The sequence below is a fragment of the Saccopteryx bilineata genome, chromosome 3 (genome assembly GCF_036850765.1).
Source record: "Saccopteryx bilineata isolate mSacBil1 chromosome 3, mSacBil1_pri_phased_curated, whole genome shotgun sequence".
NCBI lineage: Eukaryota > Metazoa > Chordata > Mammalia > Chiroptera > Emballonuridae > Saccopteryx > Saccopteryx bilineata.
In genome coordinates, this window is record NC_089492.1 from 300804451 (window position 1) to 300830047 (window position 25597).

Here is a 25597-nt window from a genome sequence, read left to right on the forward strand (position 1 = left end):
TAAATATAATTACTCATAAAATTTGTATGGTCCCCCCCCCAAAGTTAATATAATAATGAGCTACTGGCTGAGTTGTTCAGTTGGTTAGAATGTCATTCTGCCTGACCAAGAAGTGCTACAGTCAATAGAGCACTGGACTGGGATGTACAGGACCCAGGTTCACAACCCCGAGGTGGACAGCTTGAGCACAGCTCATCTGGCTTGAGCACAGGTTCACCAGCTTGAGCACATGGTCACTAGCTTGAGCATGGGATCATAGACATGACCCCATGGTCACTGGCTTGAGCCCAAAGGTCACTGGCTTGAAGCCCAAGATCACTGGCTTGAGCAAGGGGTCACTGTAGCCCCCCCCCTTCAAGGCACACATGAGAAAGCAATCAACAAACAACTAGCGAACCACAAAGAAGAATTGATGTTTTTCATCTCTCTTCACTCCTGTCTGTCTCTGTTAAAAAAAAAGAAAAGAAAAAGAAAGAATTTCACCTTGATACACCAATGTTGCAGTAACTCTGATAGGGCACATACAAGAAGCAAGCAATGAAGCACAAATGAGGGGCACAAGATATCTGTGTTTCTACACACCCTCCTAGAAATCAATCAATAAAAAAAATTAAGGAACATTGTGATGATGCCCCAAGGATTGAATGTTGACACACATATTGTTTGTAAGTTTTTTCTAGATGGCCATGGTCCAGTTGCTCAGGGGGTTAAAGAATCTTCTCAATACACCAAGGTTGTGGGTTTGATCCTTGGTCAGGGCACATACATGAATCAACCCATGGCCTGACCAGGTGATGGCAAAGTAGTTAGAGTGTTATCCTAGGTCACAGAAGACCAAGGTACAAAACCTTGAGGTTGCCAGCTTGAGTGAGGGCTCACTAAATTGACCACAGAGTCACAGGTTTGAGCATGGGATCACAGACATGACCCCTGGTTACTGGCTTGTGCCCAAAGGTCGCTGGTTTGACCCTAAGGTCTCTGGCTTGAGCAAGGGTTCACTGCCTCAGTTGGAAAATACCCCTCCCATCAAGGCAGATATGAGAAATAATTAATGAACAACTAAGGTAGCTCAACAAATAATTGATGGTTCTCATCTCTCTTCTTGCCTGTTCCTGTCTCTCTCTGTCACTGAACAAAAAAAGAATCAACAAATGAATGCATAAATAAATTGACCAAGTGGATGTCTCTCTCTCTCTCCTCTCTCTGTAAATGCAATATATATTTTTTAATTCAAATCTCATTTAAAAAAAGTATTTCCGTGATGTATATTGACTGATGCTGAATAATTTTTGTTAGTCTCTTGACTAAATACATCCTCTTATTGATCATATTTTATTATTTACCCAATGTATAAATTCTTCCTAATGAAAGTCCTTCCAAACTGAATATTTCTATAGTTTTTCTCTAACTGTAATAACTGTGATATTTTGTCATTAATGAAGAATAGATAAAAAGATTCCTATCTTTATTGAAAAGCTTGTTTGACACCAGGAGAGATTCTTTCCAGGTGTGAAAACTAAGAAACAATTTTTACAGATTTTTAACTTGATTATGCTAATATACATAATAGTTTTCATCTCTTAGGCTGATTCTGATAGTACTGAAAGTTCAATGTAATGCTTCCATGAAATCATTTCATGTGGTGATTTTTAAATATATTTTTTAAAATCTATTTGACGTTTGTAAAAGTTTTGGGGACCTGTGAAATGCAGATTATAAAGTTCATACACTGTTGCATAGTATTTCCATCAGCCATGTTGGTATGAAAGACATTTCATGTGCACACTCATGTTCACAAGCAAATAAATACAGGGCTCCTAGAATGTTTTATCAAACTCAAAACATTTGGAGGAAGGCCATTTGTCAATGAAATTCAAGATTCATTTTGTTTTGGGAAGTTTTGTTGCTTCTAAAATTTAGGAGGGAGTGAAATAAACATATTTAGAAGAGAGAAAAGACTGTTTAAACAATTAAAAAAATATTTGACATATGTCTTTCTCTTTTCTCATTATAAAACAGATGCCAATATTTAGATTATGAAAGACTTCAAAATTGGCTCTAGCTGGTTAGCTCACTTGGTTAAGGGCATCGTGCTGAAACAACAAGTTTGCAAGTTCAATTCCTGGTACGGGCATACATGGGAACAAACCAAAAAATACATGACCGAATGAAACAGCAAATGATTCCCACCCCCTCCTCTCATTCTCCCTTCCTCTCTCTGTCTCTTGAAAAAGCAACAAAAATTAATCCCTGGCCAGAAAGCTCTGAAGCATTGTCCTGGAGCATGAAGGTTGCCAGTTTGATTTCCCAGTAAGAAAATAGACAGGGGCAGCTCGGTGTTCTTGTATCTTACTGTCTCTCTCTCCATCTCTTTCTCAAAAAAAAAAAAAAAGAAAGGAATGAAAGAAGGAAGAAAGGAAAGAAGGAAGGAAGGAAATAAAGAAAGGACTCAAAATTATTGAAGATTTAAAAAACTTCATAAATACAGAAACTAGGTGAGTCAGTGAAGTAATTCCTGTATTATAAAAGAAGAGACAATACATTTTTAAGGACACAGAACATGCAATATTTATCACTATCAAATTGTGGGGGTTTTTCCCTGGCAGGTTGGCCCAGTGGTAGAGCATCAGCCTGGCATGCAGGAGTCCCGGGTTCAATTCCCGGCCAGGCCACACAGGAGAAATGCCCATCTGCTTCTCCACCCCTCACCCTCTCCTTCCTCTCTGTCTCTCTCTTTCCCTCCCGCAGCCAAGGCTCCATTGGAGCAAAGTTTGTCCGGTTGCTGAGGATGGCTCTGTGGCCTCTGCCTCAGGCACTAGAATGGCTCTGGTTGCAACAGAGCAATGCCCTAGATGGACGGAGTGGATCCTGGTTGGGCGCATGCGGGAGTCTGTCTGACTGCCTCCCTGTCTCCAACTTCGGAAAAATACAAAAAAAAAAAAATTGTGGGTTTTTTAAGCAAAAGAAAGAGAAAAAAGGAGAGACAGAGACAGACAGACAGGAAGGGAGAGAGATGAAATAAGAAGCATCAACTCATAGCTGTGGCACTTTAGTTGTTCATTAGCTGCTTGCTTATGTGTGCCTTGACCCAGGGTCTCTAGCTGAGTCAGTGATCCCTTGCCCAAGTCAGCAGCCTTTGTCTCAAGCCAGCAAACTTTGGGCTCAAGCCAGCAAAAATGTCGTTGTAAGGTATTTTTCCCCACCGAGAAGGAAGGAAGGGGCCGGAGCCATGAAGTGTGGAATAACAAAAGGCTTTATTTAGTACAGAGCACATCCCACTGGGCAAGGTTCCCTGGCCCCGAGGAAAGATGGAGGCCAAAGAAGTCGCAAGTGGTGACCCATGTGGGAGATATTTAAAGGGTCCCTAGGTTGATCGAGCTAATATGACATGGTGAAATCTCACTGGCTGGCAGACAGTCTCATTTTCCCAAAGCATTCCTGGGAAGTTTCTTTTGGCGCACTTGGTTGTGGGTGGTCCTAGACAAAGTTCGCAGGTCTGACCTTTCCCATTATCCACTGACCTTACACTCTGACCTTTTGTGTTAAATAGAAAAGGGGCACCATTTATTCATCTGGCTACTTCCTGCTAATTAGGGGCATTGTGGAGAGGGGGAGATTGGAAGGTGGTGGTTTTGAGGGATGTCAGGAGGAACATCTGTTTGGCCGTGACTGGAGAAATTTCATGGGTGCGGTCCTGTAAGGATTTAAAAAAAAGAGGAGTTATAGGGGGATTTGCAGGGTCCAACCTTTTGGTGAACTGGAGATGGATGGAGTCCAGTGGTTCCAACTGCCAGTGGTCCCGTAAGGAGGCAAGCTTGAGGCAAAACTGCATGTCAGGAGTGGCGTAAAAAGGGAAAGGAAGGGGTCCCATCCATTCCCATAACCGAGACCTGTGAGGGAACTAGAGGTCCAGAGTGTGATGGCAAAACAGAGAAGGTAACCCCATGTCCACAAGAAATGAGATGGACTTACCCACTTGTTGCAGGATACCCTGAGTTCTCCGAGTCCAGGCCATGTCCCAGAAGCTTGAGCAATGCACCCACCTGGCTGCATTGGCCTTCCCATTCAGGCGGCTTGTCCTCCATGTAGAGGCGCTGAGGAAAAGCCTGTTGCACAAAGGGGCAATCACTTCGCCAGTGACCAGGTTGTTTGTAGTCAGGGCAGGGCTCAGTGGGCAGCCATGGGCAGAGGCCCTGCCAGGATCAATGATCCCGTTTGCCACATTTAAAGCAAGCTGCTGGTGGCTCTGCTGGTCTCAGGGTTGCCACAAGAGTTTGGGGTTTGGAGTGTTACGTTCTGCTGCATGTGGGCCTGGCAAACAGCCTTGGCCTGTTTCTACTAGTTGGGACCATTAAAAACATTTTTTTTTCATTTTTTCGAAACTGGAAACGGGGAGGCAGTCAGACAGGCTCCCGCATATGCCCGACCAGGATCCACTCGGCATGCCCACCAGGGGGCGATGCTCTGCCCCTCTGAGGCGTCGCTCTGTTGCGACCAGAGCCACTCTAGCGCCTGAGGCAGAGGCCACAGAGCCATCCCCAGCGCCCGGGACATCTTTGCTCCAATGGAGCCTCGGCTGCAGGAGGGGAAGAGAGAGACAGAGAAGAAGGAGAGGGGGAGGGGTGGAGAAGCAGATGGGCGCTTCTCCTGTGTGCCCTAGCCAGGAATTAAACCCGGGACTTCTGCACGCCAGGCTGACGCTCTACCACTGAGCCAACCGGCCAGGGCCAGGACCATTAAAAACTTTAAATGCCATGTTCAGAGATCCCAGATAGGGGTTTGGGGGGTTGAGAATAAAAGGAGGGGGGCTCATGTGGAGCCTGGCACCCAGATTCTGCAGGAAACACTGGAGCCAAAGGCAAGACAGGGTCATAACTTCCTGCAAGAAAATTGGGGTTGGACGTCCTGAAAACTGGTGTAAGAGCCAATGCCAGGCTGAGAACAGCCTGATGGAGGAGGGGTTTAAGAACACAGTGGAGAAGAAAAGGGCCCCTGACCAGAAGGGGAAAAGAAAGAGAGATGGTAGTGGTGAATAAGAAACAGAATTTTGCAAAGGGAGGGGAGGGGGCTCTCAAAGGAAAGAGACCCAAGCACAAAAGAGGTCCACAGAGGGACCAGAGAAGTCCCAAGAGAGGGGCGCCCCCAAGGGTCAGACAAAAGGGAGAGAGAGTTGGGAGTCCACAGAGAAGGAAAGATCAGGAGTGGAGGTTTTAGGTGAGGTTTCTCTGGCCAGAAAAAGTCCTGCACGGTGGAATAGGCAACACAGAGATTAAGGATGGGTGCACAAATAATTAGAAGCCATGTATGTAAGAGATCTCCAATCAGTTCCCAGCTTTTTTAGTGATAGTTAAATTGGTGAGGGTGTTAACACCAAAAGTCCCTTCAGGAGGCAAATTCAGTGGGTTCTGTGGCCTGGTCACAGCAGAGAAGAACAGTTTCTTCTTCTTTAGGGAGGGAGATTCCTGTGCCCCCACAGCCGCCCTCAGTCCTCAGAGTGGTCAGATTTGAGTATCAGCATCCTAAAACTCAAGCTCTGGCCACGGACAAATAAGGTAAAGTGAAGATGCTTGGGCCTAACCAGCCAGTGGCACAGTGGATAGAGCATCAGACTGGGATGCAGAGGATCCAGGTTTGAGACCCCGAGATCACCAGCTTGAGCACAGGTTCACCTGGTTTGAGCAAAAGCTCGCCAGCTTGGACCCAAGGTCTCTGGCTCAAGCAAGGGGTTACTCTGTCTGCTGAAGGCCCGCGGTCAAGGCACATATGAGAAAGCAATCAATGAACAACTAAGGTCTCGCAACAAAAAACTGATGATTGATGCTTCTCATCTCTCTCTGTTCCTGTCTGTCTGTCCCTATCTATCCCTCTCTCTGACTCTCTCTCTCTCTGTGCCTGAAAAAAAAAAAACAAAACAAAAAACAAAATAAAGATATGCTTGGGACATCTCCACAAGCATATGCACTCGGAACAGAAAGACTGCCCTGACGTAGCTACAGTTTCAGACAGGGAGTCTCGGCGGAAAGAACTGAGAGGAAGGCTGGAAGCAGGGGACTTACCGCACCGGGCACCGAAGTGGGTGGACGGTCAGAGATTCTGGGTTTTCTCTCGGAGGGGAAGGAAAGAGGAGCGGTCCTTGCGGACTTCAAACTCCTCCTGGGTTTTCGGCACCAAAATGTAAGGTATTTTTCCCAGCTGAGAAGGAAGGAAGGGGCTGGAGCCACGAAGTGTGGAGTAACAAAAGGCTTTATTTAGTACAGAGTGCATCCTGCCTGGCGAAGTTCCCTGGCCCACAGGAAAGATGGAGGCCAGGGAAGTCAAAAGTGGTGACCCATGTGGGAAATATTTAAAGGGTCCCTAGGGTGGCCAAGCTAATATGACATGGTGAAATATCACTGGGGGTGGAGCCAAAAACCCAGAACAGGCAGAGTCCCAGTACTGAGCGTGGATACGCAGTCCTACCTGACCTGTGGAGCCAAGACTTGCAGCCATCTCACGAGTGGGCTCCTCCTGCAAGGGCAGAGCAATAGCCCGAAAATAGGCGGAGACCCACAGCTGAGCAAAGGTGCTCACCACTGCCCTCAGGGCCAAGCATCACGCCACCCACAGGGGCAGAGCAAAGGCCAAGGCCACTAAGGCTTGTACACCCAAGCATGTGATCACAGCCACTCCCATGAATGAGAAGCAGAAACCACAGCAACAGCCCCAGTGGGCAGGCACCAGCAACACCCATACCTGAACGTCCTAGGCAGCAACAGCAGAGGGGGTGGCAGGCTTGCAGACAGACCATACCTAGGAAACAGAGGCCACACCCAGTGGACTCCAGTGGCCAAAACCTTCCTTTACACAGAGAAAATGAGAAGGCAGAGAAATGCAACAAAAATGATTCAAGAGAAATCCCCAGAAAAGGACCTGAATGAATCAGATATAACCAAATTACCAGATGATGCAGAGTTTAAAATAACAATTGTTACGATGCTCAAAGATATTAGAACAACAATAGATGGTCATTATGAACACCTAAATAAAGAGATAGGAAATATAAAAAAGGACATTGAAATAATAAAATAGAATCAGTCAGAAATGACAAATACAATATCAGAAATGAAGCACACAATGGAAGGAATTAAAAGCAGGATGGATGAAGCAGAGAATTGAATCAGCGAGTTAGAAAACAAGGTAAAGGCACAGAAACAGAGCAGAAAAAAGAAAAGAAACTCAAAAAGTCTGAGAAAACTCTAAGAGAGCTCTGTGACAACATGAAGAGAAATAACATCCGCATCATAGGAGTTCCTGAACAAGAAGAAAAAGAACAAGGGATAGAGACTTTGTTCAAGCATATCATAGCTGAAAACTTCCCTCAATTAAGGCAGGAAAACATCTTACATGTTCAAGAAGCACAGAGAACCCCATTGAAGAGAAACCCAAAGAAATCAACACCAAGACACATCATAATTAAAATACCAAAGCTAAGTGATAAAGAGAAAATATTAAAAGCTACTGGAGAAAAAAAAGACTATCACCTACAAAGGAGCCCCCATAAGGATGACTTCCAACTTCTCAACAGAAACACTTAAGGCCAGAAGGGAATGGCAAGAAATATTCAAAGTAATGCAGAACAAGAACCTACAAACAAGACTACTTTATCCAGCAAGGCTATTGTTTAAAATTGAAGGACAAATAAAAAGCTTTCCAGACCAAAAAAACTCAACGAATTCACTACAACCAAACCAAGGCTGCAAGAAATGCTAAGAGGCCTGTTGTAAACAGATCAAAGGAGAAAAAGAATATAGCAAAAGCAGAATACACTTTTAAAGAATAAAATGGCAATAAACAATTACATATCAATAATAACCTTAAATGTAAATGGACTAAATGATCCAATCAAAAGACATAGGGTAGCTGCATGGATAAGAAAACAGGACCCATACATATGCTGTCTACAAGAGACACACCTTAAAAAAAAGGTGCACATAGACTGAAGATAAAAGGATGAAAAAAATATTTCATGCAAATGGAAATTAAAAAAAAGCTGGGGTAGCAATACTTATATCAGACAAAATGAACTTTAAAACAAAGACTATAGTTAGAGATAAAGAAGATTACTACATAATGATAAAGGGAGCAATCCAACAGGAAGATATAACCGTTATAAATATCTACGCACCTAATATAGGAGCACCTAAATATATAAAGCAGACTTTGAGAGATTTAAAGGGTGAGATCAACAGCAGTACTAGGATAGTAGGGGATTTCAATACCCCACTAACATCTCTAGATAGATCCTCAAGAAATAAAATTAACAAAAAAACAGCAGACTTAAAGGACATACAAGATCAACTCAATTTAATAGATATTTTCAAAACCTTTCACCCTAAAACAGCAGAATATACATTCTTTTCAAGTGTTCATGGTACATTCTCTAGAATAGACCACATGTTAGGGCACAAAAGTGGTCTCAACAAATTTAAAAAGATTGAAATCCTATCAAACACTTTCTCTGATTACAATGGCATAAAACTAGAAATCAACGACAACAGAAAAACTGAAAAATACTCAAACACTTGGGAACTAAATAATATGTTATTAAGTAATGAATAGGTAGGAGAAAAAGATGGCAGCGGAGTAGGCGGATGCACAGACGCCCAGCTCTCACCACCAAACTGGAATACAAATCAATTTAGGAAAAATCAGCATGAAAAACCAACTCTGAACTTCAAGAATGGCTCTCAAAAACCAAGGAGCAAAGAGGAAATCACAGGAGTCCTGATAGGGAACCCCTGAACCTCCTCTGCTTGCCGGAATGGAGGGGGGGCTGAGAGCCCAGAGAGGATCTCGGAGGGAGGGGAACAGAAACTACTGCTCACAGCCACTTGCCTGGCGACCAGGGAGCGAGGTGCGTTGAAAGGACCAGCTTATCTCCCAGGTGGAGAGGACAGGGAGAGGGACAGACTGTGAGGGGATAAGGAATGCAGGAGAGGAGCTAAAAGGGCTGACTCATCGTGCTGGAGGTGGCCATAGCTGGGGGAGGGACTGAACCTTTCACAAAAGAGAGCTGAAGTGCTTCCGGATCAGAGATCTCCAGACATCTCTCCAGCTCCAATCAGCGCAACAAGACACAGCTGAAAACAAGAAGTGGGGAGGAGGGGCAGTAACTCAGGTCTCCATGGAGATCTGAGATACACCTCCCCCTACTGACGCTGAGAAAACACCCTGCCCCCAGTGAGTCTAGCTGGCTAAAGAGGCCTTCAGAGTCTCAGGTTACACCCACTGCATTCCTGGATACAGTTTCAAGGAAGCCCCCTGCTGAGATCAGTAAACAAGACTATCATCTGTTAAGAAAACAAACAAATCAAGACTTCAAAGATGCCCAAATCTGAAAGTGGATTACAGATAACAGCTGATACCAACCCAAGAAGACCGAGAAATAACACAACTGAAACCTGGAGGCAGACAACACCAAGCCTAGACTCAACCAACTCTACAAATAAAACAAAACAAAAAAGAGGATGAGAAGACAAAGTAGTACAATCCAAATGAAACCGCAAGAGACACCTTCGAGAGATGAACTGAGTGATATGGAAATAATCAAACTTCCAGATGCGGAGTTCAAAATAATGATTGTAAGGATGCTTAGGGATCTTAAAACAACAATGGAGGGGCAGTTTGAAAACCTAAATAAAGAAATAGCAAGTATAAAAAAGAATCAGTTGGAGACGACAAATACAATATCAGAAATAAAGACCACAATGGAAGGAATTAAAAACAGGATAAATAGAGCAGAGGATCGAATCAGCGAGTTCGAGGACAACTGGAATGAAGGCATGAAAGCAGAGAAGAAAAGAGAAAAAAGACTCAAAAAGTCAGAGGAAACTCTTAGAGAGCTCTGTGACAACATGAAGAGAAATAACATCCACATCATAGAAGTTCCTGAACAAGAAGAAAAAGAACAAGGGATAGAGACTTTGTTCAATCATATCATAGCTGAAAACTTCCCTAAATTAATGCAAGAGAAACTCTCACAAATCCAAGAAGCACAGAGGACTCCATTAAAGAGAAACCCAAAGAAACCTACAACAAGACACATCATAATTAAAATACCAAAGCTAAGTGATAAAGAGAAAATATTAACAGCTGCAAGAGAAAAAAAAGTTATCACCTACAAAGGAGCCCCATAAGGATGACATCTGACTTCTCAACAGAAACACTTGAGGCCAGAGGGAAATGGCAAGAAATATTCAAAGTAATGCAGAACAAGAACCTACAACCAAGACTACTTTATCCAGCAAGGCTATCGTTTAAAATAGAAGGAGAAATAAAAAGCTTCCCAGACAAAAAACAACTCAAGGAATTCATTAAAACCAAACCAATGCTGCAGGAAATATTAAGGGGCCTGGTGTAAACAGATCAAAGTGGGAAAAGAATACAGCAAAAAAAAAAAAAAGAGGGAAAATACACCTTTAAAGAAGAAAATGGCAATAAACAACTACATATCAATAATAACCTTAAATGTAAATGGATTAAATGAGCCAATCAAAAGACATAGGGTAGCTGCGTGGATAAGAAAACAGAACCCATACATATGTTGTCTACAAGAGACACACCTTAGAACAAAAGTCACACATAGATTGAAGGTAAAAGGATGGAAAAAAATGTTTCATGCAAACGGAAATGAAAAAAAAAGCTGGGGTAGCAATACTTATATCAGACAAATTGAACTTTAAAACAAAGGATATAGTAAGAGATAAAGAAGGCCACTACATAATGATAAAGGGAGTAATCCAACAGGAAGATATAACTATTATAAATATCTATGCACCTAATATAGGAGCACCTAAATATATAAAGCAGACTTTGATGGATTTAAAGGGCGAGATCAACAGCAATACTATAATAGTAGGGGATTTCAATACCCCACTAACATCATTAGATAGATCCTCAAGAAAGAAAATTAACAAAGAAACAGCAGACTTATTGGAAACACTAGATCAACTCGATTTAATAGATATCTTCAGAACCTTTCACCCTAAAGCAGCAGAATATACATTCTTTTCAAGTGCTCATGGTACATTCTCTAGGATAGACCACATGTTAGGGCACAAAAGTGCTCTCAACAAATTTAAGAGGACTGAAATCATATCAAGCACTTTATCCAATCACAACGGCATGAAACTAGAAATGAATCACAACAGAAAAGCTCAAAAATTCTCAAACATATGGAAACTAAACAGCAGGTTGTTAAATAATGAATGGATTAAGAATGAGATCAAAGAAGAAATAAAAAACTTCCTAGAAACGAATGACAATGAGCATACAACAACTCAAAATTATTTATGGGACACAGCAAAAGCAGTGCTGAGAGGGAAGTTCATAGCATTACAGGCACACTTTCAGAAGCTAGAAAAAGCTCAAATAAACAACTTAACCCTGCATCTAAAAGAATTAGAAAAAGAACAGCAAGTAAAGCCCAAATGTAGTAGAAGGAAGGAAATAATAAAGATCAGAGCAGAAATAAATGACATAGAGGCTAAAGAAACAATACAGAAGATCAATGAAACTAGGAGCTGGTTATTTGAAAAGGTAAACAAGATTGATGAACCTTTAACTAGACTCACCAAAAAAAAAAAGAGGACTCAAATAAATAAAATTAGAAATGAGAGAGGAGAAATAACAACTGACATAACAGAAATACAAAATATTGTAAGAAAATACTATGAAGAACTGTATGCCAAAAAACTAGACAACCTAGATAAAATAGACAAATTCCTTGAAACATACAATCTTCCAAAAATCAATCTGGAAGAATCAGAGAACCTAAACAGACCGATTACAACAAAGGAGATTGAAACAGTTATCAAAAAACTCCCAACAAAGAAAAGTCCAGGGCCTGATGGCTTCACAACAGAATTCTACCAAATATTCAAAGAACTAACTCCTATCCTTCTCAAACTATTTCAAAAAATTCAAGAGGAAGGAAGACTTCCAAGCTCCTTTTATGAGGCGAGCATAATTCTGATTCCAAAACCAGGCAAAGACAACACAAAAAAAGAAAATTATAGGCCAATATCTCTGATGAATACAGATGCTAAAATCTTCAACAAAATATTAGCAAACCGGATCCAACAATATATGGAAAAAATCATACACCATGATCAAGTGGGATTTATTCTGGGGAGGCAAGGATGGTACAATATTCGTAAATCAATCAATGTGATTCATCACATAAACAAAAAGAAGGAGAAAAACCATATGATAATTTCAATAGATGCAAAAAAAGCATTTGATAAAATCCAGTACCCATTCATGATCAAAACTCTCAGCAAAGCGGGATTACAGGGAACATACCTCAGCATGATAAAAAGCCATCTATGAGAAACCCACAGCCAACATCATACTCAATGGGCAAAAATGAAAAGCAATCCCCTTAAGATCAGCAACAAGGCAGGGGTGCCCCCTTTCACCACTCTTATTTAACATGGTCCTGGAAGTCCTAGCCACAGCTATCAGACAAGAAGAAGAAATAAAAGGCATTCAAGTGGGAAAAGAAGAAGTAAAACTATCATTATTTGCAGATGATATGATATTGTATATAGAAAACCCTAAAGTCTCAGTCAAAAAGCTACTGGACCTGATAAATGAATTCAGCAAAGTGGCAGGATATAAAGTCAATACTCAGAAATCAGAGGCATTTTTATACACCAACAATGAACAGTCAGAAAGAGAAATTAAGGAAACAATCCCCTTCACAATTACAACCAAAAAAATAAAGTACCTAGGAATAAACTTAACCAAGGAGACTAAAGACTTGTACTTGGAAAATTACAAAGCATTGATAAAAGAAATCAAGGAAGATACAAACAAGTGGAAGCATATACCGTGCTCATGGTTAGGAAGAATAAACATCATTAAAATGTCTATATTACCCAAAGCAATCTATAAATTCAATGCAATACCAATTAAAATACCAATGACATACTTCAAAGATATAGAATACATATTCCAAAAATTTATATGGAACCAAAAGAGAACACGTATAGCCTCAGCAATCTTAAAAAAGAAGAATAAAGTGGGAGGTATCACACTTCCTGATATCAAGTTATACTACAAGGCCATTGTACTCAAAACAGCCTGGTACTGGCATAAGAACAGGCATCTAGATCAATGGAACAGAACAGAGAACCCAGAAATAAACCCACAGTTCTATGGATAACTGATATTTGAGAAAGGAGGCAAGGAAATACAATGGAGTAAAGACAGCCTCTTTAACAAATAGTGTTGGGAAAATTGGACAGCTACCTGCAAAAAAATGAAACTAATCACCAGCTTACACCACTCACAAAAATAAACTCAAAATGGATAAAGACTTAAATGTTGGCCGTGAAACCATAAGCATCTTAGAAGAAAACATAGGCAGTAAGCTCTCCGACATCTCTTGGAGCAATATATTTGCTGATTTATCTCCATGGGGAAGTGAAATAAAAGACAGGATAAACAAATGGGACTATATCAAACTAAAAATCTTTTGCACAGCTAAAGACAACAAGAACAGAATAAAAAGACAAACTACACCATGGGAGAACATATTTGACAATACGTCTGATAAGGGGTTAATAACCAAAATTTATAAAGAACTCATAAATCTCAACACCAGGAGGACAAACAATCCAATCCAAAAATGGGCAAAAGAGATGAATAGACACTTCTCCAAAGAGGACATACAGATGGCCAACAGGCATATGAAAAAATGCTCAACATCACTAATCATTAGAGAAATGCAAATTAAAACCACAATGAGATACAACCTCACACCAGTCAGAATGGCGCTCATCAACAAAACAACACAGAATAAGTGCTGGCAAGGATGTGGAGAAAAGGGAACCCTCCTGCACTGCTGGTGGGAATGCAGACTGGTGCAACCTCTGTGGAAAACAGTATGCAGATTCCTCAAAAAACTGAAAATCGAACTGCCTTTTGATCCAGCTATCCCACTTTTAGGAATATACCCCAAGGACACCATAGAAAGACTCCAAAATGAGAAATGCACCCCGTGTTTGTGGCAGCATTGTTCACAATAGCGAAGATCTGGAAACAGCCCAAGTGTCTGTCAGAGGACGAGTGGATTAAAAAGCTTTGGTACATATATACTATGGAGTACTACTCAGCCATAAGAAATGATGACATCTGATCCTTTACAATAACATGGATGGACCTTGATAACATTATACGGAGTGAAATAAGTAAATGAGAAAAAAACTAAGAACTACATGAATCCATACATAGAAGGGACATAAAAATGAGACTCAGAGACATGAACAAGAATGTGATGGCAACAGGGGTGGGGGTGGGGGTGGGGGGAGGGGGTATGTGGTGAAGAAGGAGAGAGAGGTTGGGGGAGGGGAGGGGCACAAAGAAAACCAGATAGAAGGTGACAGAAGACAATTTAACTTTGGGGGAGGGGTATACAGAACAATCAAATGTCAAAATAATCGGGAGATGTTTTATCTCAATATATGTACCCTGATTTATCAATGTCACTGCATTAAATTTAATAAATAAATTTAAAAAAATAACGAATGGGTAAACAATGAGATCAAAGAAGAAGTTTTAAAATTTCTAGAAAGAACGTTAATGAGCACATATCAACTCAAAATTTATGGGACACAGCAAAAGCAGTCCTGAGAGGGAAGTTTATAGCATTACAGGCATACCTCAAGTAGCTAAAAAAAGCTCAAATAAACAACTTGACCCTACATCTGAAATAACTAGAACAAGAACAGCAAGTAAAGCCCAGAGCTAGTAGAAGTAAGGAAATAATAAAGATCAGAGCAGAAATAAATGACATAGAGGCTAAAGAAACAATACAGAGGATCATGAAACCAGGAGCTGGTTCTTTGAAAAGGTAAACAAGATTGATGAACCTTTAACTAGACTCACCAAAAAAAAAAAGAGAGAGGACTCAAATAAATAAAATTAGAAACGAGAGTGGAGAAATAACAACTAACCCAACAGAAATACAAAATATTGTAAGAAAATACTATGAAGAACTATACGCCAAAAAACTAGACAACCTAGATAAAATGGAAAAATTACTTGAAACATATAGTCTTCCAAAAATTAATCTGGAACAATCTAGCAATATATGAAAAAAATCAGGCCTGACCTGTGGTGGCGCAGTGGATAAAGCATCGACCTGGAAATGCTGAGGTCGCCGGTTCGAAACCCTGGGCTTGCCTGTTCAAGGCACATATGGGAGTTGATGCTTCCAGCTCCTCCCCCATGTCTCTCTCTCCTCTCTGTCTGTCTCTCTCTCTCCTCTCTAAAATGAATAAATAAAAAAATAAAATAAAAAATAAAATAAAAAAGAATCGAGAAGGTGAGGGTATTAAAAAAAGAAAGAAAGAAAGAAATCATACAACATGATCAACTGGGATTTATTCTTGAGAGGCAAGGCTGGTACAATATTTGCAAATCAATCAATGTGCTTCATCACATAAACAAAAGGAAGGAGAAAAACCACATGATAATTTCAATAGATGTAGAAAACGCATTTGATAAAATCCAGCACCCATTCATGATCAAAACTCTCAGCAAAGTGGGAATACAGGGAACATACCTCAACGTGATAAAAACCATCTATGACAAACCCACAGCCAACATCATACTCAATGGGCAAAAATTAAAAGCAATCTCCTTAAGATCAGGAACAAGGCAGGAGTGCCCCGTTTCACCACTCTTATTCAACATAGTTCTGGAAGTCCTAGCCACAGCAATCAGACAAGAAAAAGAAATAAAAGGCATCCAAATTGGAAAAGATGAAGGAAAACTATCATTATTTGCAGATGATATGATATTGTATATAGAAAACCCTAAAGTCGCAAGAAAAAAACTACTAGACCTGATAAATGAATTCAGCAAGGTGGCAGGATATAAAATTAATACTCAGAAATCAGAGGCATTTTTATATACTAACAATGAACTGTCAGAAAGAGAAATTAAGGAATCAATCCCCTTTACCATTGCAACTAAAAAAATAAAGTACCTAGGAATAAATTTAACCAGGGAGATTAAAGACTTGTACTCGGAAAATTATAAAACATTGATAAAAGAAATCAGGGAAGATACAAACAAGTGGAAGCATATATTGTGCTCATGGTTAGGAAGAATAAACATCATTAAAATGTCTATATTACCGCCTGACCTGTGGTGGCGCAGTGGATAAAGCATCGACCTGGAAATGCTGAGGTCGCCGGTTTGAAACCCTGGGCTTGCCTGGTCAAGGCACATATGGGAGTTGATGCTTCCAGCTCCTCCCCCCTGTCTCTCTCTCCTCTCTCTCTGTCTCTCTTTCTCTCCTCTCTAAAAATGAATAAAAAAAAAATTAAAATGTCTATATTACCCAAAGCAATCTATAAATTCAATGCAATACCAATTAAAATACCAATGACTTACTTCAAAGATAGAGAACACATATTCCAAAAGTTTATATGGAACCAAAAGAGAACACGAATAGCCTCAGCAATCTTGAAAAGAAAGAATAAAGTGGGAGATATCACATTTCCGGATATCAAGTATATTATAAGGCCATTGTACTCAAAACAGCCTGGTACTGGCATAAGAACAGGCATCTAGATCAATGGAACAGAACAGAGAACCCAAAAATAAACCCACACTTTTATGGACAACTGATATTTAACAAAGGAGATAAGGGTATACATTGGAGTAAAGACAGCCTCTTCAACAGATGGTGTTGGGAAAATTGGACAGCTACCTACAAAAAAATGAAACTAGATCACCAGCTTACACTATTCACAAAAATAAACTCAAAATGGATAAAAGACTTAAATGTAAGCCATAAAACCATAAGCATCTTAGAAGAAAACATATGCAGTAAGCTCTCGGACACTCTTGCAGCAATATATTTGCCGATTTGTCTCCACAGGCAAGTGAAATAAAAGACAGGATAAATAAATGGGACTATATCAAACAAAAAGCTTTTGTTCAGCTAAAGACAATAAGAACAGAATAAAAAGACAAACTACACAATGGGAGAACATATTTGACAATGCATCTGATAAGGGATTAATAACCAAAATTTATAAAGAACTTGTAAAAATACCAGGAAGAGAAACAATCCAATCCAAAAACGGGCAAAGGGAATGAATAGAGACACTTCTCCAAGGAGGACATACAGATGGCCAATAGACATATGAAAAAATGCTCAACATCACTAATCATTAGAGAAATGCAAATTAAAACCACAATGAGATATTACCTCACACTGGTCAGAATGGTGCTCATCAACAAAACAACACAGAATAAGTGCTGGCGAGGATGTGGAGAAAAGGGAACCCTCCTGCACTGCTGGTGGAAATGCAGACTGATGCAGCCATTGTGGAAAACAGTATGGAGATTTCTCAAGAAATTCAAAATCGAACTGCCTTTTGACCCAGGTATCTCACTGTTAAGAATATACCCCAAGAACACCATAGCACTGTTTGAAAAGAAGAAATGCACCCCCATGTTTATGGCAGCATTGTTCACAATAGCGAAGATCTGGAAACAGCCCAAGTGTCTGTCAGAGGACGAGTGGATTAAAAAGCTTTGGTACATATATACTATGGAATACTACTCAGCCATAAGAAATGATGACATCGGATCATTTACAACAACATGGATGGACCTTGATAACATTATACTGAGCGAAATAAGTAAATCAGAAAAAACTAAGAACTATATGATTCCATACATAGGTAGGACATAAAAATGAGACATGGACAAGAGTGTGGAGGTTACAGGGTGGGGGGAAGGAGAGGGAGGGGGAAGGGGGAGGGGAGGGGCCCAAAGAAAATTAGTTAGAAGATGACGGAAGACAATTGGACTTTGGGTGATAGGAATGCAGCATAATCAAATGTCAAAATAACCTAGAGATCTTTTCTCTGAACATATGTACCCTGATTTATCAATGTCACCCCATTAAAATTAATTAAAAAAAAACTCTGTGACTACATAGAGAGAGAATTCTCACTTGTCTTTCCTAAACCTCTGCCTGTGGTTTAAATTTCAGACAACCAGTGTCACTGATGCCCCCAATCGCCCATGATTCTCAGTGATGCACTGGATATACAGTCAGTGTCAATCATTTGGGGGTCTGCAATGATCTGAGGCTTAGGATGTGTTCCATCACCTACAGCAAGTCACTGGACTGTGGCCACCATAGGCATACAAGGTGGGAGAGCCATAGTATCTTTAGGTTCCAATGGGAGATGCACATGTCCTGTGATCCTGTCACAAAAAGAGACCTGCCACATCCTGTCATAAGTACTAGTTTCTATGTTACAGGATGGATCACCTCCCCATCTCCTTGAACAGATGAAAAGTGGTGATGTGAACAGTGAGCTGCATGAGAGGAATACGTTCCCTCCTGAGGCCCCCATGGAGTTTTGGTGAACTGAGAGGGAGGGTGCAGCATACACTCCCGAGGGAGCAGGGTGATCTGTGTTAAAGGGGACCATTGCCTCCTCCCTCCTCCCAGGTGTGGACTGTGCAGGGGTGTTTTGTATTAAATTCAGGGTAGTGTGCTGTAGCTGCCAAAGTGTACCTATTAAAAAAGCAGGAACAGGGAGTGCTGGCAGGAATAGGGAGTGCTGATAGGGCCCCTGTGAGGCTGAGAACAAAGAAGTTTATGTTTGAAATTTGCCACTAAGCTAAGCCTGGCCCCTGTTGCTATGCTGCGTGCGACCTCCCTAGCAAATAGCTAACTGCCACATCTGCTTCTGTAAAATGCTTGCTCACTTAGGATATATAAGGACCTAGCTCTAAGCACCAGGCGCGACTCCCATTTGCAGCTCCTTGTGAGTACGGTGTCTCCGGACATCTTGGGAGTTCGCCCTGTGCAGGTTAAACTGGCCAATAAAGTAACATCTAAACTCCTGAAAGTCTCCGACGTTTGTTCTCGTACCCGGTGGATGCAACATTTTGCCCTGAGGACAACCTGTACCCTTCTGCCTCTAAGGCAGAAGTTTGGACGGGGACCTAGTATCTCACTTACCTTTATAGGACTTCTAAATTTTCAGAATAGAAAATAAAGCAGTAATTAAGTGATATACGTAAAAGAGAAGCATTTTAACCAGAGTTTCCCATCAAACCTTCTCTGACCTGCCCAGCAACCTTTCACAATGAGTTTCTGGTTGTCTACAAACTGTTTTCCAAGTTGACTCCATTAATACTCTCTCATACTTCATGGGTCAGCTGAGTATAAGCATGGTCATCTCAAATGTATTATACGTACACTACCATAGTTATATCTCTCAATAGAGCACAACTCTGCAGAATCAATTTCATGAAAAATAACATTTTCTCTTTTTAAAAAATTATTGATTGATTGATTGATTTTAGAGAGGTGGGAAAGAGAGAGAGGGGGGGGATGGGAGGAGCAGGATGCAAGCCCAGGGATTTGATCCAGCAACCTCAGCGTTCCAGGTTGATACTTTATCCACTGCGCCACCACAGGTCAGGCATGTAGTTTTATTTCTTTCTTTTTTTTAATTTTATTTATTTATTTTAGAGAAGAGAGAGAGAGAGAGAGAGAGAGAGAGAAGGAGGAAAAACAAGAAGCATTAACTCCCATATGTGCTTTGACCGGGCGAGCCAGAGGTTTTGGACAGGCGACCTGAGTTCCAGCCAGCTGCAGCTTTAACTTAACAAAGGGAAGGTGTCCCTTACCCTCCAGGTCCTGGTCCTGAGAGATTCCAGGACTGAGGAGGTTCAGTGGGAGCAGGACTTCAAAGGGAGGATAGATATGCTCAGCCCCAAATTTGACCCCAGCACAGGGGCCTGGAGCTTAAATATGTGATTGAAGGATGGTTGTCACAGGGACTCTTCTAGGGTTGTGTCAGGGCCATTGGGACCAGGTACAGGCAGGTAAGTTCTCCCCCAGACCCACCGCTGTTGTAGACTGCAAGTGGAAAAAAGCCTTTGTAAATTTGAAGCTTAGCAAAGGCTAAATTCTCCCCCTTCCACCTCCATATTGGCTATGATGCTGAGTATTTGCACCCTCTTCACTTGCTTGCTTAAGTTGCTGGAAGCAATTTACATGCCCTTCCTCTTACTCTTTGTTTGTTCAGATGTTGGTTGATTTCACTTATGCATGGTGGGGGGATTCCTGTTTATGCCTTGGGAGAGTTTCTGTTTTTGCCTCAGATGTGTAACTTTGTATCAAAGAGTTCCTTATTTGTATATGGCTATATAATAAAAAAATGGGGCTATGGGGCACTGGGATATTGCCATCAGCATTGAAGTGGCCTCCCGATTCCATCCTTTTTTCTTAATGAGTCTGTTTTCTTAATTCTGCACCATTCTCACTCAAGACCCAGAATTATGAGCCCCGCTGGTCCGTGGCACACCATGTCATCACAGTGACCTTCCTAAGAAGCTGGTGAAACACAGGTTTCAGATTAATAGTGACTAATGTGGGAGGGGCTGTGGAGTGACATCTAGGAAGCAAAGGTGGAGAAGAGCTCCCCTCACATTTCAGGTCTGATTCTCATCCATCAGTCCTCCCCAAACCGCTTGTTGGGCCAGAGGCTGCCGCTATGGTTCTCACTGGATTTGGGCAGACAGTAAAGCAACTGTGGAGGCAGAAGATGGTGGGCCATTCCATTTATTAAAATCTTCTAACTGCTGATGAGCAAACAGGGAAGACCGCTTCCCTTTCTCCCATCTCAGGTCCCACCAGTCTCAGCACTGCCCAGCCAAACAGGCCAGGTGGATATCAGCCCTCCCAAGCCTTGACATGGTCTTCGGTTCCACAACCTGGACTCAGTCTCCAGAATCACCCTCTCGACTCTCTCTCTGAACCCTTCAGCAAATCAGGCTAGGGGAAAACCCCTTCTCCAGCAAACAATAGCAAGTAATGGCCCCTCTGGAGCAGGAAGGCAGCCCACAATTTGCAATCTCCCTCCCTGAGGGCAAACACCCACAGCCTTCCACACTTGGCACTGCCCCAATAGAAGCGAGCACACTTAAAAAACATTTGTTTACCCAACACCCCTCTTTTAGACTGACCTAGGCCCCATAATCTCCATAGAGAACCCTGTAACCATCTGGTGTGAGGGGTCCTGGCAGGCTAATGCCTACAGTCTGTATAAAGAGAACACCACTAAGCCCTGGAAAAACAGTGTCCCACCGAACCCCAGCATCAAGACCAGCTTCCTTATTAACTCCAAGGGCTCACAGCATGCACGGATGTACCAGTGTGCATATTACCCCACTGGGAACATGTCAGCACATAGTGACCCCTCTCCTCCTGGTGGTGAGTGAGATACTGGATCTCCAACCAATTGTGGGCTCCTCCTCAGAGGCAGAAGGGAACAGAGGGTTGCCTAAGTGGAACTACACCCCTCACAATCCACACCTGGGGCATGTGGGGTGATTGTTCCCCTGACCACAGATCCTCCTCCCTCAGGAGTGGGTGCTGTGCTCTCCCTTTCAGTTTACTGAAGCCCTATGGTGGCTTGTAAAGCCAGTAACCATGGCCATCATCACAGCCGCCTGGCCCATGCAGGTTCACATTTAATTCGGACAAACAGTAATGAAACAACAGAGCCAAGAACTGGTGGGCCATTAGCTTTAATCCTAGCTTGCACCCGGTGGGCAAGAAATACACACAGTGGGAAAACACTTCCCTTTCCATTCAGGGCTCCCAAAGCAACTGACTTATCCGAGTTTTCTAGAATCAAAGGTTTCTACCTCACCAGCCTTATTCTCCTCTTTTCCCCATCTCCTTCTCTCTGCAAAAACTGCACAAACTAGCTTCTCCTTCGGCACTCCACCATCTTGGCTGCTTCTCCTCTACTCCACGTGGCCTTTCTCTGCTCTCTCTCTCTAATGCTAATCTCAGGAACCGAGAGAGCAAGCTCCCAGTCTGCCCCAGTTTATATTGTAGAAATCAAAACCTTTACTTTAATATACAAACAAGGAAGTCTCTGATACAAAGTCACTTATTTGAGGCATAATGGGATTCCTCATGAGAATGCACCACCCTACATCATGCAGTCAGTCAAGGGTGTGGGGAAAAGCTTAGTCTTAAAACTAAGCCTTAGGTTATAACCACCCTGCCTGCTTACAACCTTTCCCTCACATCCAATGTAAACTATAAGCGAGCAAACATATATCATATTTAAAAACTTATTTGACCAACATGGCCTCAGGAGGGAACATGTTCCTCTTGTGTAGTTCACTGTTCACATTGGGCACTTTCTATCTCCTAAAGGAGGAGCAGTTGACTCGCCCAGATACATACAATCCAAGTTTTATTGTTAGTGATTCACAAGCTCTTTTCCTGTGGACCCTGTGAGTACTTCCCATGGGAGGGCCTACACATATTATGATTGTCACAGTACTTACCCCAATATTTGGTCACATCCCAGTGGCCTTCTGTATCTAGACACCCAATAAACAGAAAAAAAGAATGCAGTTTATTCTTTTACAAATTATTTTTAATGGAATATTTTTTTTAATCTAGTGGACATACAATATTATATTAGTTTCAGGTGTACAGCACTGATTTTTCCCCCCTTGTATTTCTCTGAACTTGGAAACAGGGAGGTAGTCAGACAGACTCCCGCATGCGCCTGACCGGGATCCACTCAGCATGCCCACCAGGGGGCGATTCTCTGCCCATCTGGGGCATCGCTCTATTGCAACCTGAGCCATCCTCATTCCCCAGGCCAACTTTGCTCCAATGGAGTCTTGGCTGCGGGAGGGGAAGAGAGAGACAGAGAGGAAGGAGAGGGGGAGGGGTGGAGAAGCAGATGTGTGCTGCTTCTGTGTGCCCTGGCCGGGAATCGAACCCGGGACTCCTGCACATCAGGCCGACGCTCTAACACTGAGCCAACCGGACAGGGCTGAATTTATATTTATGTATCTTACTATGCGATCCTCACAGTGAGCCCAGTAACCATCTGTCTTGTGGACTTAACACATTATTGACCATATTCCCTCCCCCTTTTCACCATCCTCACTCCCTCCTCCCCTCGGGCAACCATCAGTTTGTTTTTCAGTTTTCTTTCTTTCTTTCTTTCTTTCTTTCTTTCTTTCTTTCTTTCTTTCTTCCTCTCTCCCTCTTTCTTTCTTTCTTTCTTTCTTTCTTTCTTTCTTTCTTTCTTTCTTTCTTTCTTTCTTTCCTTTTTTAGAGAGCAGCAGGGAGAGAAAGACAGGAACATTGAGCTGCTCCTGCATGTGCCCTGACCGGGGAATTTTACTGGCAACCTTCGCACTACATGACAATGCCCCAACTGAGCTCTCTGCCCAGAGCGTAAATATTGATTTATTGATTGATTCTTAGACAGAGAGAAGAAGGGAGAGAGAGGGGAAGGGAAGTATTTGTTGTTCCACTCAGTCGTGTATTTTTTTTGGTTGCTTCCCGTGTGTGCCCAGACAAGGGGTTGAACCTGCAACCTTGTTGCTTCAGGACAACAATCTTATCTGACTGAGCTAACCAGCCAGGGCCTGCTCTTCATTTCTATAGGTCTTGTTTTATTTATTTTGACAATCTTAAAAATATGAGATATAAGTGAAATCTTTTTCTGTCTGAATTCTTTCACTCAGCATAAGCCCTTCTGGGTCCATCCACATTGTTCAAATGGAAGGATCTCATTTCTTTTGTGGCTGATTTACATTCCATTGTGTACACACACCAAGACTTTCTTGTCCAGTCATCTGTGGATCTAAATGTAAGGTATTTCCCCGCCGAGGAAGAAAGAAGGGCATATTTACCAAGTGTGGAATAATAAAAGCTTTATTTAGTAGAGTGCTTCCCAGATGAGGTTCTCTGGTCCACAAGACAGGGGCCAGAGAAGTAGCAGAGATTCTCCCATTTGGGGGTAATTTATAGTGTTGGTAGGGTGAAGGCGAGTTGATATGACATGGCAAAATTTTATTGGCTGACAGACAGTCATTCTTTTTCAAAGGGCTCTTGGACGTTTCTTTCTGTGGGAATGGATGTGGGTGGTTCCAGCCAAAGATCCCAGGCCTGGTTCCCCATGTGACCTTCCGCCATTGCCAACCGACCTCACATTCTGACCTTTTATGTTAGATGGGGGCACCGTTATTCATTTGGCTACTTTTTTTAAAAATTTATTTATTAAATTTAATGCAGTGACATTGATAAATCAGGGCACATATGTTGAGAGAAAACATCTCCCGATTATTTTGACACTTGATTGTGCTGTATACCCCTCCCCCAAAGTTAAGTTGTCTTCTGTCACCTTCTATCTGGTTTTCTTTGTGCCCCTCCCCTCCCCCAACCCCTCTCTCCTTCTTCACCCCATTCCCCCCTCCCCCCACCCCCCACCCCTGTTGCCATCACATTCTTGTTCATGTCTCTGAGTCTCATTTTTATGTCCCTTCTATGTATGGATTCATATAGTTCTTAGTTTTTCTTCTGATTTACTTATTTCACTCCGTATAATGTTATCAAGGTCCATCCATGTTATTGTAAATGATCTGATGTTGTCATTTCTTATAGCTGAGTAGTATTCCATAGTATATATGTACCAAAGCTTTTTAATCCACTCGTCCTCTGACAGACACTTGGGCTGTTTCCAGATCTTCGCTATTGTGAACAATGCTGCCACAAACATGCGGGTGCATTTCTCATTTTGGAGCCGTTCTATGGTGTCCTTGGGGTATATTCCTAAAAGTGGGATAGCTGGATCAAAAGGCAGTTCGATTTTCAGTTTTTCGAGGAATCTCCATACTGTTTTCCACAGTGGCTGCACCAGTCTGCATTCCCACCAGCAGTGCAGGAGGGTTCCTTTTTCTCCACAACCTCGCCAGCACTTATTCTGTGTTGTTTTGTTGATGAGCGCCATTCTGACTGGTGTGAGGTGATATCTCATTGTGGTTTTAATTTGCATTTCTCTAATGATTAGTGATGTTGAGTATTTTTTCATATGCCTATTGGCCATCTGTATGTCCTCTTTGGAGAAGTGTCTATTCATCTCTTTTGCCCATTTTTGGATTGGATTGTTTGTCTTCCTGGTGTTGAGATTTACAAGTGCTTTATAAATCTTTGTTATTAACCCCTTATTAGACGTATTGTCAAATATGTTCTCCCATGGTGTAGTTTGTCTTTTTATTCTGTTCTTGTTGTCTTTAGCTGTGCAAAAGATTTTTAGTTTGATATAGTCCCATTTGTTTATCCTGTCTTTATTTCACTTCCCCATGGAGATAAATCAGCAAATATATTGCTCCGAGAGATGTCGGAGAGCTTACTGCCTATGTTTTCTTTTAAGATGCTTATGGTTTAACGGCCTACATTTAAGTCTTTTATCCATTTTGAGTTTATTTTTGTGAGTGGTGTAAGCTGGTGATTAGTTTCATTTTTTTGCAGGTAGCTGTCCAATTTTCCCAACACTATTTGTTAAAGAGGCTGTCTTTACTCCATTGTATTTCCTTACCTCCTTTCTCAAATATCAGTTGTCCATAGAACTGTGGGTTTATTTCTGGGTTCTCTGTTCTGTTCCAGTGATCTATATGCCTGTTCTTATGCCAGGACCAAGCTGTTTTGAGTACAATGACCTTGTAGTATAGCTTGATA

The 25597-nt window shown here is 41.8% G+C and overlaps 1 protein-coding gene across 1 annotated transcript in view; it reads left to right on the forward strand.

Moving 5' to 3' along the window:
* LOC136331947 (zinc finger protein 420-like) overlaps positions 1-25597 on the forward strand; it is a 335310-nt gene that overhangs the window by 196211 nt on the left and 113502 nt on the right.